Genomic DNA, 16826 nt, shown 5'->3' with positions numbered 1-16826 from the left:
AGTGTTCCCTATCAAAGGGCAGAACATTCCTGCAATACTGGCTTGGTTAGGGCACTAAAGAGCACACAGAAGCTTCACAAGTGAATTTTCGGTCTCCTTTATTCTTTTACGTAAATGTATACAGTATAATGACAATTTGCTTGGGCATACAATAAACTAACTGATTTTAAGCAGCTTAATAAATAAGCAGTTGGTTAAGCAGGTAATTAACTGAAATTTAATTTATCCAAGAGTGCAGCCAATTTGCTGACTTGATGCGAACTTTCTTTAAAAGAACTCTTGATGTAATGCACAGAAAAACAACCACCTTAACACATTACTGTATGCACATGTGCATGCAAGGACATGAGAAATTTCATTTTTCATGGCTCATCTAAAGCAGTTAAAGAAGCTCACGCATTGTCAGATTTCCATTTGTTTAGGAGCTTGTATTTTAGCAACCCAGAAGGCACAGATTTGCACTGTGGCCCACCTGCTCATTTGGGTCCAACACAGTACATGAATTTCCTACAAGAAGTAGGAAAGTAGGTCAGACTCATAGAAGACCCACGTCCTTATAACATGATGCAGCTTGAATATATTAAGTAAAATGCAGACCCCATTGTTACTAAAATGATCCATACAACTTAATTTTTTATATATATATATATATATATATATATATATATATATATAACAAAAAAACCACCCTTTTAAATGTACAAAGACAATTATGAAGGTTTAAACAGAATAAGACAAGACACTGCAATTCAGACAAACACTAAGATACACCTAGAGCCCATCTTCATAGAGGTTTATTGAAAACACATTAGTGACACTACATTAAATGTTTCAATCCAAACTAGTTTGAAAATGCTAAACATTAGCTGGTCATGCATTTTCTGAGGGAATTCCACATTAAGTCCAAAGAAATTGTTCTTGTCTTGTTTTTTGTCTTTAAAATTTTTGTTCTGAAAGCTTTCAGCAATTCTGATGCAGCATACAGCTTCAGGACATTGCATATAAATGAAAGCAGAGCAGAAGTGCATTTTCATTTAAGTGAATCAACCCATGCACTACAATCCTGAAACTGTTCCAACGAGAGTTGGACTTGATGATCCTTGTGGGTCCTTCCCAACTCAGGATAGTCTAAGATTCTGTGATTCCTTCCTGCTTTCTGCTGACCAAATAATGGAAAGTATCATTAAAGTTCATATGCAAACACTGACTTATTTCACTTTGCAGTCACAGGTGCAAGGATTCCAGCAAGGCTTCTAGCCAGGCAACAGCATCATTAATGATTCCAGGCTCTATCAAACCCTTTTGTTTTATTTCTAAGTTTATTTAATATCAGTTATATATAAATCAACCACATTCATTCTACATAAGGAAGATAATATACTTCTGAAAAGTTATCATATGGTCACTTATTAAATTTTTCCTAACCCTTAACTGAAAAAGAGGGTTATTGCATCTTTACTGCTGACGAACTGGGACAACTACTCTGACCATACAATGTAACTACAGCCACTGGTTCTTCAGTGCTACAATGTTCCTAGACAGTTGTGGGAAGAGCTCGGGATACAAGAAGATACTGGCTTTGGAAGCTAGGAACCTCAAGTTCCCAAACCCCCACTACTTCTCTCCGCTGGTGGGTAACCAGACTGTGCTCCTTAGCCTGGTACCTACATGGGGCTGGCAGCTTCCAGACTCCAAACTCTCCTGCTCCTGGGTCAGGCATCCCTGCATCCTTCCTTACAGTCTGGCACTGAGCAGTCTCCAGGCTTCCTGTGCAAAAACAGCACACAAGTTGAGCTCATCTGCAGCTGCTTCTACACATTCCTCCAAGATCTCTACTATCTGCAGACACTGAGCTGCTTGAGCAAATCCCTCATGGATGCCAGAAGTATAGAACAGTAAAGGAAAATCCTACTTCACTTCTCAAAGTCACAAAGAAATACTTATGTTCTCCTCAAAACATCCATTATCTCACCTGCATTTCAATGCATAAGCTACTCTTACATCCTCCTTTTCCACATCCTCAGTCACAAGAAGAGCCAAATGTAACAAAAAAAACATTAGTTCTTAGTTTATATGACAGTTTCTGAAAATATTGGGCCAAAACTTCAATAGCTGAGAGAAAAGAAGTTGAATTTAGCCCCTCTCCTCCATCATCAGCTTCTCCTATACAAGAACCAATAGCAGAGAACTAATTTAATATTCTAGCCACTTAACTCAGGTAAATTTCTAAGACTGTTAACGCATCTCATGAACATGAGGGTTTCATAGGGTTGGCTGTGGATTTCAGTGCAGTCTTGATGCCTAAATTAAGAAGCATTCTCAGTTAAAAAAATTACTCAAGGATTTTTTTTAAACTAAGACCTCCTTGAATAATGCTTTTTATCTACTTCTCTGAAATGGAATTTCAAATTTGAACAACTGCTGAGTGATATCAGCAAGATTCTCACTGTTATAATCACATAATTACTCATAGAGACAAAGGTTAAAGGTGAAACACCTTGCTCTGTCATGCCCAGATTTTCATACTTTCTAACATAAAAATAATAATTAACGAGTGTTCAATCACTCTACATAGGATCTGTTAGAGACAGCTGGAGGCTGTACACCAGAACACAGCAAATTAGTGAGACAGTACTGTAGCACGCTACTGTTTTCTCTGAAAAATAAACTATTTGGACAATTTGACAACTCCCTCCCTTGCTCCTCCCTGCCCCCAAGAAGAAGGGCACAGCTAACAGAGAAGCCTATTATAAATGACACTTCCATCTAATTAAATGTCAATACTCATTATGCTTGAACTGCATGTACCACACTCACAAAAAAGCCTCTCAAATTCAGCTGATCCCTTTCTCTGTTTTGAGTTAGAAGTAGGACAGTACTGGAAGACTGGTATCTGCTTTGCTCCTGTACACAACATTTCAGGAAACACATAATAGAAAGATAAAATTCATTAGTTAGAGATTACAACACCTACTGGCAGTTTAGGAGCAATATTAATAAATAAAAGAGTTCTTAGAAACCATGCCATCAACACTGACCATTATTTTGAGCCTAAACCCTTTATGTCCTCCCTTTCTATGCTCAGTCATGTTCCACATGCAGACAACCACTTTTCCATCTTCACTATCCAGGACTCTAGATGAGATAACAGCCTGAGAAGATATTAAAATTTCTTTGGCAAGGAAAAAAAGAAGTGGGAATAAAAAAAAAGGCAAATAGACTTATAAATTCCAAACAGCTCAATATGGTTCCAAACCCATTTTTAAGCTTAAAATTTAGTCTTAGTGAACACCTGTCCAAACACATTACAGCTTTGGATTGTCAGGGAAGCTGAAGAAACTCAACCAATAGACTAAAAGTCTTCAACTAAGAAAGGAGTTAGAATTTAAACAGCTAGCCCTCTCCCCCACACGCCATCCTACTTCATCAGAGCTCCCATTTCCCTTTTCTCTCCATCAGTTTTACGGGCCAGAATGTGAACAAATGCAAAGACAACAGAAAGCCTCCTTCCAGCTATTCCTGCCAGCTCATGGCTCAGCACTCATTACCCTGATGATAACAATACTGCAGAAGAGACAAGACCTTTCCATCACTTTCACATGATACGAGAAAAATGTCCAGAGTGCACATGCCTTTAGGCAAAGCTTCACAGGGAGCACCTGTGGTTATTCACAAGCAACACAAACCCATCTGTCCTGCAGGTGACACACTGAAGCCACAACCAGAGTGGAAACATCATATGAATTTGTGCAGCTCTTTTGTTTCTGACCTGGAGACTTTTCATTTCTAGGTGCTATTCAGGGGTTAGGGAGGTTTTACAGAACAAGTCACACATACATGTGAACAAGATGTGTGAAGAACCTCACATGAGGTTTCAGAGATTACTTTGAGCAAAATCAGAGAAATTTTCTCTATAATATGCAATACACTCCTACACACCCTAAGGACCAGAAAGAAGAGCACATCTATCCCTCTATTAAGCAATGGACTATAGCTGATCTTCAGGAATCACCTGATCACAGTGTGACTTTACAGAATGGTTTAAGGAAGCCATACCTTGGTGTGAAGAAACAGAGGGACAGCAGCTGAGGCTAGAAATGTCTTTATGTAACAAACTGGTATCATGTAAGGCCTGTTATATGAAAACACAAGTTGATGGCAAGCACCAGCTAGAGCAGTGCCAGGTTGTGAGGCAGTAAGGCCACAGAGAGGGAAGAGGCCCCAGGGGCACAGCTGTGGCCACTTCAGGCGGGCAGGCAGCAAACACGCACAGGCATCACGGCAGCAGCAACCCACACTCCTGCAACGAGCCACTGAGGATGGAAACAGCAAAGCTAGCAAGGAAAAAGACTAAATCTAACTTTATTTTTTAAAAAGCCAACCAATCCCTGTGGAAGGGCAGATAGCTGAAGCAGTCAGTAAAGAATTTGTCTGCCAGGAAAAACAAGAACAGGAATAGGAGCAGTGTTCAAATATCACTAAATGGTGATTTCAACTATCCTCCTATATTTAAAAAATATTCTAAATTAAACAAATATGCAAATGCATTTATAAGACATAAAACCTCCTTGTTTCCCAGTATGCCGCTGTCAGTTCATGATATTTGGAAGTGTTTATCATGTTAAGATTACTAGGAATAAATAGAAAAGTTTTTCAAGTGAGTTCCACCTCCATTATTTTAAACTTGATTCTATCCATAACCTGCCCTTGTTTGAAAGTAGCATTAAAAATGGTAATCCATGACCTTCACATAGATGATCACTACATCTGTCTCTTCCCATTCCTGGAGCTGGATCTCTTATTCTTGCTTTTATGACTCAAAGCTATAATAAGATGTAGTAAATGAAGACTATAACGAAACATTACTAAAATATCTTGATAGAGACTTCTCAAAATAAATCCCCAGTACTTTTTAAAACGTGTTCTTAAACTAGGTTAAATAGATTTGAATAGATCTTTCATTAAAGGGAGATCTGGCTCTGATACAACTCTAAGATCAGGAAGCCTAAATATTACCTATCAAAAGAAAAAAGGGCTGAAATCAGAGTAAGTTCAGAAGCACCAGGTGATAACAACTTAGTATTTAATGTCTTGCTTAAGGGGGGGGGAGAATATACACCCCCACCTCAAAACTCCTCAAATCCAAATTTCTTCCTACAGTTTTCCTCAAAGGTTTCAAAGCATAATTAAGTTTGATTCCGCTTTGCAACATGACTTTAAAAAAAATTCTCCACCTATTAAAGACTTTATAGTTCTCCACAGACCTAGTAGAAAACTAAAGCTCCTCAATATGTAAAACGAGTCTTTTAAATTTTTTAGTTTTTAATGACAATGCACAACTGCCTGTAGCTAGAATAACCAAGTACAGTCCTTTCATGACACTAATTATTAACAGCTCTAAATTTGAGCAACAACCCAACTAAACACCCTGAATCGAGGAAATATAACAAGTGAAAATTAGGTTTTGATTTCAGCTTTTCCATCAACAAATAAGAGGGGTTTTTAAACACAATTTAAGAAATCAAAAAGAGAAAAGTTACATGCAAATAGCAACCGATGATCCTCAACAGTTGTACACAATTAAGCAGATAAGACAGGTAAAAGACCAAATGATGCAAACTTACACATTCTAAATTGGTGTGACTGTAAATGAACACAAGTCCCACTGTATCTTGTATGTTGTACAAGCCTCAACCACAATTATCTGACAACACTGACAGAAAATATATGATGAAGAAAATCTGTGGGCTTGCCATTAGCCACTTGGGCACCCACGGATCAATACTGCTGCCTGCTGAAGGACTCGCAAGTCCAGAGCAGCCAGTGGAACCAGCAGCTGTAGCTCCAGCCGTGGCACCTGCTGTGAAGCCTCTGAAGTTAAAGGCAGTCTGAACGGAAAACAAACTGGCAAAACTCAGAAAAAGCTTGTATTCTACTCATACCCAACTTCAAGTTGAATTTTGTCTGGCACTAAAACTGAGGTATTAGACAGGGGGAGGAAAAGTTGTCTGTGTATATTTTGTTCAGAGTTGCTAAACCTAAGCCAAATTATCTTCAATAGATTTAAACACAGCAGATGCTAATTCTATGGCTCAGTGTAACCAACTGGACACTTTCCATCAAGATTAGTTTTTAATCAGAAACACCACTTCCATAAAATAGGAATTTTCACGTGGAAAATTGCAGTTTTGCCAAAACCCACCAGTTTTCTGCAGGAAACATTGAAATAATGCCTATCTGGCTACCTGCCTGGAAAACGCTTGTCAACTCCGCTTCTTCCTCCAGCAGAAAACAAACCAAGGGATGTCTTCTGGCAGTGCTGCCCAGAAAAGTGACCTCAGTCCATCCGTGGCCCTGGCTTTCAGCCACCCTGCTCTGCACCCCGGGCACTTGGCCTCTCCACAGCGCCGTGGCTGTCAAAGGCAGCAGGTCACCTTTTGGCTGGCCGTGGGATGAGAGACCCCAGAGCAAACCAGGGAACTGGAACAAGGAGCTCCCCACATCAGGCAAGATCAGTTTAGCTGGTGCACCTGCCCAGTTGCAAAAGAATCATCCTATTTTACATCATCCCAAATTTTAAGGCCTCCTTTTATTTATTTTTTTATTTACTATATTTCACAACTTCACCTCAGTTTAAGTTTTCTTCTGACTTCTGCCTCTTCTCAAAGACTTTCTTAATAGGAAATAATTTCCATTTTCAAGCCAGATCAAGATCAGAAATTCAAAATTACCTGAATGAATCTGACAATGAAAATATCATGCATATGATGTTCAAGCAACCAAATCTTATAATCATTCACATGCAATGGAATTTTAAACAGGAAATATAAAATCACATTTTTGAGGGTTTAGTTTCTTTACCAAAGTATCTTAAAGATGTCTATACTCCACAGATTTGTAAATTGTACAAATCCACTTTGTAACAATTGTATCTGTACTTCTTACAAAGTGAAACTCTGAGCCAAATCAAAAGTTTTCCAAAATTGTGGCATACTGACCTCAACAGTCACACCCTGTCAGGGGTTACGACACGCTTACACATTAAGGGCAGACTGCAGACCCTCTACACTCATCTTCATGCATTCAGAGGTTTGAAAATTGTTAAACTACACTCAAGTTTGGACATAAGTAAGAAGATAAATTATCTTCGTGCATATTTATAAGAGTATCTAAAAATACTTTTCATTTTGGGATGTATTTCCTTCTCTTGAAAATGAATTGACAAATTTACAGAAACATCTGTAAAAAAAAAAAGGAAGAAAACATGCAAGAGGAAAGACAAGATCCAAAATTACATAAAAGTTTGTAATTCTTACCAGGGTTCATCAAACCAAACTTCAAAAACCCCCTTAAAGTTTATGTTTTTTGTTTCTGAATATGACTGTTTTCTTCCTTTTAGCTTTTGTTCTTTACAGAATTACACAGCAATACTCGACAGTTTTCACAAAATTAACTTAACAAAAATAGCAGACACTATTAATGGTGTGAAAAGCAACATAACCCTGTCATGGCTAACTATGAATATACTGTGGGGGGAGGTGGGGCGCAGAAATCCCTACATTCCTAAATTCAAAAAGTAAAGGCACAAAGTTCAAAGTATACAGTTGGAAAAGGAGGAAGAGCTAAAACCACAAAGTTTATAATGCACTCCAGCTCCAGAATAAATACATCATGATACCCAAATAAAACAAAAATTCACTGACAAACTGTATTTCTGTATTATACATCTTATCTATTCAACCTCAAACCTTTTATTAGAAGTTAGATTTCTTTTACTAGCATATTAGCAAATCACTTTCCAGGTACAGAGTATACATTTTCTATAAGAAAAAGCCATCTAGTGTATTTGAATTTAATAAAATATCAACTGAGAAAAATTACCTGACCATTTTGCTTGGAGCTGGAAACTTCTACAATCAGCTGCCATTCATAACCAGCAAGAAACTTTCAATGTGGTTGGTCTGAGATCAACTGAAGTGAATTATTCTACTATTTACTGAGTTTATTTTTAGAAGGAAAACAACTTCTACCATCTCCTCTAATGCATCCATGTTCAGGAAGACACAGAGGCTTTAATGCTTGTTTATCATATTGACTCAGTTCAGTATCAAGTTTCACATCCGCTGAGAGAACAGGCGCATAACCATGGTACAAACCAGTGTTCAACTAAAAACAAAACAATAAAAGAAACATCACAACTCTTGTGGAATAAAACATTACCAATAAGGGCAACTGAACCCACATATGCAGAATTTGTGTGTGCTGAAGGTAAAGAGCAAAAGGCTATTAAAAGGAGAAAGTACTACAAAATTATAAAAGGCTATTTATAGGCTTCATGTCATGCTACTATTTAATCACACTGCTATTTATGCTTTCTCTCATGCATTTACCAACTCTCAGCAAGAAGAAAACCTTGAATGCAGTTTATTCACCTGCCATGTCACAGGGCCTTCAGTTGCATTTACTTCTATGCTGCTCCCAAGAACTTCCTTTCATCGGGCCAAACTGATTCCCTGCTAGGACACAAGCACACACCTCCTGCCACAAACCAATGTGGGGAGGGCCCACTGGCACTGATGATTCCGTGATAGTAATCAGATTACCTCTTATTCTTCCTTGTAAGACAACCAGAGGTCTAGAAGGACCCTGTAAAAACATGTTTTCTGTCACTAAAACTGCAGTATGGTTCAAATCCTCACCTCGAGCCTTTTCACTGTGCTGCAGCTGAGAGCACACAGTTATGCCTCTGCCAAGAGGCTGGGGGCAAGTTTGGGTTTTGATTTTTTCCCCTAGCACAACTCTAAATGCCAACTTAATTGTAACCACAGCCCAATAAAAAGTCCACGTCACCACTTCAAATTTTCTCCAACTTGTGGTTGGAGACCTGACCAATTTTTTTTTTCTTCTCAATAAAGCCTAATCCTAAGAAAACCATGCTGTCAGGGAAGATTATATATCTAGTCAGTAAACTATGAGTAAGTGTAACACAAATGAACTTTTATACTACAGTGCCTACAACTGACATCTATTTCTTCAGAATAAAGTAATCCAAGCATAATAGTTGCTCTCAGAAGAAGTCTTAATCCAGTGATTAATTTAGCTTTCTATGCCAGAGAATCATAGTACTTGCACAGAAAATTACTGTTAAAAATGAACTTTACTGTTCAGCTGTATACAGGAGAGATTGCTCTAGTCTTCAACCATCTTTTCCCACTATAATAAAACTAAGGACATAGCACTCTTTTCCTCTTTTAAATCAAAGGACTAAAGCTGTAAACGTGATTTAGAAGCCTTGTATGCAAGCTAAATCACCTTTCAACACATAGCAGCTTTACAAAATGCTTAGCAAAAAATCCATTTGGATAGTCTCTTCCACTATATTGCAGGTAAGAGAGATTGTAAGACAACAGAAGCGGTTATAGTCCCCAGGCTGTTAGAAACCAGAACTTTGCAGGGCTGTCCCATTTTCCCTGCAGTGAGTTCTCTGCTGCCTGAGGCAAGTGCTCAACTCCCAGCCCCACCCCTGCTGAGCCAGGGGCTATGCAAGGCAGCAGGTCTGAATGACAGATGTGAACCGAGTGCTCTCAGTTCTCCTTTCATTCTACTGGAAAAGTACGTAAGAACGTGCGATTATGTTGCATGTCTCTCTGTTTCAAATTTGTAACAACGACTGGAAGAAAGTGGTAGCCTACAAAACCTGACAGCAGAGACCCAAAGCAAGGCTTAGTGAGCCTGTCTGCAGCGAAGTGGGCACACTATAAATACCGGAAAGGAATTTCATAGTCCAAGTAAAAAGGTAATGTAAATCTGCAAGGAAAAACAAACATCCCACAATTTCCAAAAGCATGCAAGGAACACGCACTGCAAGCAGCCAATCAACTGTTGGCAATGACAGCATAACAAACTGTCACAGTGTAAAACTCACCCTGGTATCATATTTGTTATTTTTATACACGGGGCAACATCCTGACTCCAAAGCTACTTGAGAAGCATCTCAGTTACACAAGTCAATGTACTTTTATGATAGTAGACCTTCAACATTTGGTAATTCATATGAGCTTTATGTAGACATGCTGATGTTAAATCACTATGAAAGATGGCAATAACTCCTTGGTCAGAACTAAGCACAGAAACTGTGCTGCAGTCCCTAAATCTAGGACACAACTACATCCTCAGGTGTAATTACGGTAAAGCCAAACACAGCAACGGACTTACATCAGTAGACAAGTTTCCGCCCAGCATTGCAGTTCTCAAGGATCTCTATGACCCATACTTGCAGTGTGAACTGCTTTGTGAAGATGCAAATCTCTGACAAATGAACTCTGAAATTCCTCCAAGCCTGTAGAGCCAAAAAACCTCAAAACTCTTTAGAGAAATTATAAATCTAAGTGTCCCTACAGAGAAAAAGATTTGCAGAATGCACCCAAGTTTCCCAGCTTCTAATCCTTTTGGTAAAGGTGAGAATAAAGATTTTAGCTGTTGTCTATAAAAGCAGTGGAAGGGGAGCTGCCAGCAAGTACAATCACCACTTCCTTAAATACCTTTCCTTTAAATCCACCATTAAACACTTTTTTTTTTCTGCTTAACCGCCAAGCAGTCAACATTCTGGGACAGATTCATTTCTCTTTTCTAAAAGGGAACAGAAGCTACTGTGGGAGAAAAAGGGAAAAAAGCCTCCACCTCTCAAAGTACAGAGCACAAATGACTATCTGTCCAGTGCTGCCCTCTGAATAACACCAGTGCAGAGGCTGTTGATGGTCAAAGGAAGGAACATCTTCAATTCAACCCGGGGTCAGCCTGGGACAGCCCCAAATTACCAGCAGTCCTTAGAAGAAATGTCACCACTAGATCAGGTGTGATTATTCACCACTAGTGCTACCTTGAAAAAATGAGAAATCTTACCTGCAAGAACAATTCAATAAGCAAACATCAAAAATAATGAATAGAGCAAGTTCTGACAAAATTCTGGCTTAGTTTTCCAAAAGCTCTAAAAGAGCTTTCTCAAGACATTTTTGTTTTATATAAAGGACAGCGCAGTTCTAATATTTCCCACTACAATTCTTGCTTACATCCAGAGTTTGTAAAGTGACAATAAAAAGCTCAAAGGTATCAACACAAACTTGCACAGAAATGAAAACAAGTTACAATAATGAATATTTCAGTTATTTTTATGAATACCATTATGGTCAAAAACCAGCCTACTAAGTTGATAATATTAAAAAATACATTTTTTTCCAATATACTTTCTTGTTTTATAATGACACATGGTGTCCCTTGGGAGAATCATTTTTCTATAAATATTTGACATGAAAAGCAGGATTTTTTGTCTTAGCAAGTATGTTGTGATTCCTGACAGAAATAACAGATAACAATGGACAGTGGAGATAGCACACTGTTAAGGTGAACATAAAACATAAACTGTTAAGTTTAGATTTTTGGACATTTCAATGGAGTCCTTTAAAAGTCATTAGGCATTATTAGGCAATTTAAATAATATATCAAGTAATCTTAAAATAGGCTGGCTCTTGCTCCTGTTGTTTTCCCTGGATAGGCAGGTACAAACATGGGTCAGATTCACAGGTTGATGGTTACTGATTCACAGGTTGATGAGGTAGCCTTGCTGAAACTACAGAGGTAATAATTCATCACTTAAACCATCACTTCTCTACCATTCACTTCCTGCAAATACTCCAGATCTCTTCCATGTATGTTCTATCCTTCTCAAGGCTCTAACAGTCCCCCTTCTAACTGTTCCGTTTCCTTCATCACTCAAATCCTTTTCTACATTTTGTCCATTTCTCTAATCACATTTCAACTTTCCTCTGGCTTACTCGATGCCCTCCTCCTTTGGGGTGGGTACAGAAGATGGAACAGCAACAGAAATCACAAGAATGCACAGAAAATCAAACAGGTTCTGCCTGAAGGCAATAAGAAAAACTGTAGCCAAGAGACAAGAACCATGCCCAACTCCGCTCCCAAGGTTAACAGAGACCTGCCAGGTACATCCACAGTCAGAGTAACTGCACAGATGTCTGATGCATTCTCCTGAGATGCTTTCCATGTGGTTATGAATGGAAGGGATGGATGGCAACCTAATCATCTATGCAGCATTATCAAAAATCATTAAAAGGCTGTTAAATTTCACACATTTTAACATTCAGTACAGAAAGATTTCCAAACCATTACAAAAATTCATTAAGAACATGCAGTCAAGTTATTTCACCCTAGCAGTCTCCTACATTTTTACTTAAATCTGTGTTTTATTTTTCTATCATTTTCACCAACAAAATTAAGTCAAGCTTGTAATGCTTAGGGACAACCTCCTTCAAAAAAAACCAGACTTTCATAACAGAAGACCCAGAAGGAAAACTGATTAAGTACACGTTTATTCTCAACACGCACACACACGTTGACAGTGACATGAGTAAGTTGCTAAGTTTTCTGATACCTAAAAAGAAAGCTTTTTATCTATCAAGCTGGACTTAGATATCTAACTGTTTGACTTGATGATCTTTAGAGATCTTTCCAACCTAAACAATTCCAAGACTCTAAGTGTGAAGAGACACTCAGATTGATAAAAGATAACACTCACCTTTCTTTACAGTGAAAATATTGAACAAAGTGCACTGAGAAGGAACAGTCTACCCAACATATAAATAAAGACGGCATTAAAAGGCAACAAGCTGAGTCAGCACATCTGCACTGCTCCTCTTGGGCACTGTGTTCAAGAACTCTGTTCATTCATGTGCCCCTGCAGTCAGGCCAAAATGGCTTTCTCACACCTGCTTCTTTAGGCACTCTTTTGTAATTAAACTCAGATTCCCCAAACTCTTTACATCTATAGCATCCCAGAATTAAAAGGCTACAGAAGAGCGACATATGGCAGGATATGGAATGTGCACATTAACAAAGAAAACCAAGCAACAGGTTTCTGCTATTTTCCGAGTCTATTCACATGCCCTTTTCCCTGCTGGCAGCACTGCAGCACAGCCCAGGTCCCCTAGAAGCAGCTGCAGGAGCCACAGGTGAAAGCAGCAGGAATGTTGCTGTGCAGTGAAGGTCTCTCTGAACAGCGGTATATGCTTATCTGAGGACACAAAGCTCTTCCCCATGCTCCCAGAAATGCTCAGAAGAGGTATTTTCCAAAAATAGAGACGGTAGCCATAGCCACCATACTCACCAGTGAGACACAGTCACTTTCTCTCTAAACAGCAAGACAGACTCACCAGAGTATCACAGATCACTCAGTTCTTCTGGGAACTCAGGCTTTCACTGCAAAAGTACTTTAAATTGGGACCTTAGGAAATTCAGTACTTTCAAAACTGCATTGGTAAACTCAGTTAGCAGCAAGCTTCCTCTTCACAGAGATGTAAAGGACAGCCCAGAATAGCAAGGCTCACCAAGCGCAGAGCACCAAACCAATACCACTGGCTTCTTAGTTCAGTTTTCCCAGTTATGTCTTCTCTGACACAATCAGTGGACCAGTGACAGAGATGAACAAGCTTGCTGTATTATGAAAAGGCAAAAAACTTCAACCCACAAAAAGGAAAGTATTCTTTTTCCCATTACAGGTTAAACCTGGGAACAGACATAGAAACTACATTTCTTAACAGAATAAAAAATAAGATCTGAAACCACCACATTTGCATTATGATTATGCAGAGCACTCTGTCTGACAAAGCCCAGATTGAATCGATCCTTCTGAACTCCAGCCACCACACCAGCAGCATTAGCAATACTGACTACAGAACAAGTACACTTGAGCAAGTCTCTGTTGCCATAGATAAACACATATGGAGTAGTCACCTAGGTACAACCATGCAGTTGTTGAAATGGGATGACAGGAGAATTCAAGAGTTTCAGAACTGTCAGCACACTAACACCAATGATAACGTACCATGAAATTGTTGATACCTTCTGTGGAAAGATGTGACAATACATAATTTGTTCCCTAGATCACAGGAAGTGCATCCTGGTGACCCAGGACTAGAAATGTTTTGGTAGCTCCAGGAAGTTGCAAAGAGAGTAAAAACAAACAGATGAATGAGCCCCTTTACAGTCCAGTAAAGGTTTGCCAAGTTTTGGCTCTGTCCACTGCTGTAACAGGTCCTCTCCTCAGAAGTCAGTCTCAGTGGGTCCAAAGCTGGAGTCTGTGAAACCAAGGAAGAAGTGATGCAGCTCCAGATGGATCACACAATTACTGAACTGAGGCTGCCAGGAATATGCACTGCCCATGGAACAGTGGGTGGCCAGTGCCATGCACCATGACTCCTTCAGCATTACTCGATGGCAGGGTGTCTCAAGCTGAAGAGTATCTGGAGGGTTCTTCAGTTCTGACTGTTCAGAGGAGAGAAATGTATCAAGGCTTGTCCTTTCCAGATGCAGAAACTGGTGTCAGGGTGCTCTGGCAACTTCTTAAGAATGATGAGCATGATGTTATGTACATCACAGAGAGAGGCAATGGTAAAGAGCTTAATACCACCACCACATTATCCTTATAAAAAGTAGCTTCCACCCTCCAAGAACCAGCACAGCATGCCTATTTACCAGGTCACCCAAAAATATCTGAGGGAGCTTCTCAGCAGCTAAGAGTATGAACAATCTACAATGCCCATCTGAGAATTTTCTGTTCTCAAATTCTGAAACCTAGAGCCCAGAGAGCAGAAATCCCTGTTATTTAACACAAAATCAGCAAGAAGCTTCTGTCTGCTACTGACAGGCAGGCAGACTGCTACAAGCTATTCTGATTCCTCATGAAGGATGTAACATAAGCATTATTAAATAACAGACGTGTCCATCTGTCCTCTGGAAGTATATAAAGAGAAACACAAATTAGAATTTCTTCACAGTCTTAGATCATCCGCCTTTCTGTAAGAAAATCTGCTGAAAAAAACAGAGAGAAATGAAAAGGTGCCAACTAGACTGAACAAGTGCTGACAGAGCTCATGAAAGTGCAGAAAAATCTCATCTAGCTCTCAAGAAATCCAAAATAAGTAACTCAAGAACACATACACCCAAACCTACAGCTTATGCATACTTTGTGGTAGGCTTTGTTTTTTAACAGATATAGAGGCTACACTACCTGGACATCTCTGTCACATGGTGGTCACTACAGCAAAATAACTCAAAAAATCTATGACCAGCCACTAATATTTTTGCCACTATACATTCTATTAAGCCACTTTGTAAGATGACTGTAATACTCCTCTGAAAAATGATATGGGAAGATGTTGGCAGCTGGAGTAGGAGCAGCCATGCCACCATTACATAGCAAGTTTTAATACCACTACAAATCTGGTTCTTACATCTCATCTTGCAGTTCCATGGACTGATGAATTTTTAGTCTCAACCACAAGGGATGAGAAAAGTGTTAAAATTGTAGGTGTCTGAACATTTATCTAAAATTCACTGTTGTAGTTAGCTTGTTTTCCTGTTTTGTTGGCTTCACTAAGAAGTTTCTTTCCATTTTCTATTGAATATGGTTGAGAGTTTAAGCGAATAAAAAATTGCTTTCCAGAGTAACTATATCAGAGTTAGAGATGATCAGAGAGCTATTACTTAAATGCTGTTTTCAGAACATTTACAGCTAAAAACACAACATCTATAGAAACTATATGAAATCTAGGCAAGGCAACAGGAGACAAATAGCTGAAAATTTGTCAGTAACATTAAGGTAAAGAGAACACAACCACTGTTCTCCACTGGCAGCAGATCCAGGAAAGTATTACCTGAGAAATCTGAGAGCAACTCCTGAATGAAGATCATACCTTCCTTTCAGCTGGGAAAAAAGAACAGTGTTCAAGGGCTTATGGAAAAGAGCAGGCAGTAGGATCTATGTTATCAGCAGGCACGAGCAATACAGAACAGATACGGGCTAAAAAGACATTACACAACTACTGAGAACAGGAGGGAGGTGATGGAAAGAGCTCCCAGAGGAGTGCTGCCAGCCTGATGATCTGAGCATCAGATCCCCAAGTGTGCACATAACAAGGCCATAGGATATTTTGGGAGAAGATCTAGAGAGGAACCCACAAAACGTCATATTTATTTACACCTTATGTGCCACAAACAGTTTGCTTTCTATTTCCAATTTGGGATTATACTTCAAGACACTGGAATCTGGTGGTTCACTTTCATCAGGGTGGTGCATCCATTCCTGGTATTAAACTCTGAAAAATGACCTATTTACTAAAAAAACCCAATACTGAACGATCATGTGCAGCCTGACTGAGCTCATGTCTGTTTTGGTGCATTAAGCTAAGATTCTTGTTTTACTTCTTAGCTCAATCTTTGAAAGAACCAAACACTGATTCGTTTGTATAGAAACAAATGGAAATTTACAAAGTCAATAATTGGGATTATGATAGCCAGAAAGAAGGCATGGACAAGACAATGAACTATAGATCATATGACTGACCAGAGGCTAACTAATATCACTCCTTTCTGAAAAGTTGTACACACCAAGCTGCAGAAATTGTCTCCATGGTGTGCATCACACTCTGAAACAATGCCACTTTTTTTGTTATTTTTTCCAAATAAGTACAAGAATAGAGGGAAAATAATATACATGAATTTTTAGGAACAACAAAAAGATACTCTATTCTTACATCAGCTGAGATGTTTTGAGACTTCAACACTTGTAGCCACACCATTACTCACAGGTTTGGAACAAGTCTATTTACACGGGAGCATGCAGAATTGCATTTAGAGGGGAATTCATATTTTTGTGCACTTTAACCTAAGTTCAGGAAAATTATCATATTTGCAGGTAACTTAAATTCAGATGTACATTTTACCATTTCAGCACCAGTTTAATATCTGTAGAG

The 16826-nt window shown here is 38.9% G+C and overlaps 1 protein-coding gene across 3 annotated transcripts in view; it reads right to left on the bottom strand.

Annotated features, from left to right (window-relative positions):
• The window catches only part of PTPN4 (protein tyrosine phosphatase non-receptor type 4), a 107968-nt gene that overhangs the window by 73696 nt on the left and 17446 nt on the right, over positions 1–16826 (bottom strand). The window contains exon 1 of one of the 3 annotated variants that reach the window (XM_030952667.1): positions 7317–7325. The exons of the other annotated variants lie outside the window; for them this stretch is intronic. The gene's annotated coding sequence lies outside the window, so the exon portion shown is untranslated. Of the gene's footprint in view, positions 1–7316; positions 7326–16826 lie in introns of those variants that run through there. 3 annotated transcript variants of the gene reach the window in all.

This window comes from Camarhynchus parvulus, chromosome 7 (genome assembly GCF_901933205.1).
Source record: "Camarhynchus parvulus chromosome 7, STF_HiC, whole genome shotgun sequence".
Classification (NCBI taxonomy): Eukaryota; Metazoa; Chordata; class Aves; order Passeriformes; family Thraupidae; genus Camarhynchus; species Camarhynchus parvulus.
Note: the sequence above shows the minus strand (reverse complement) of the source record. Positions and strands in the feature narration are given on the sequence as shown.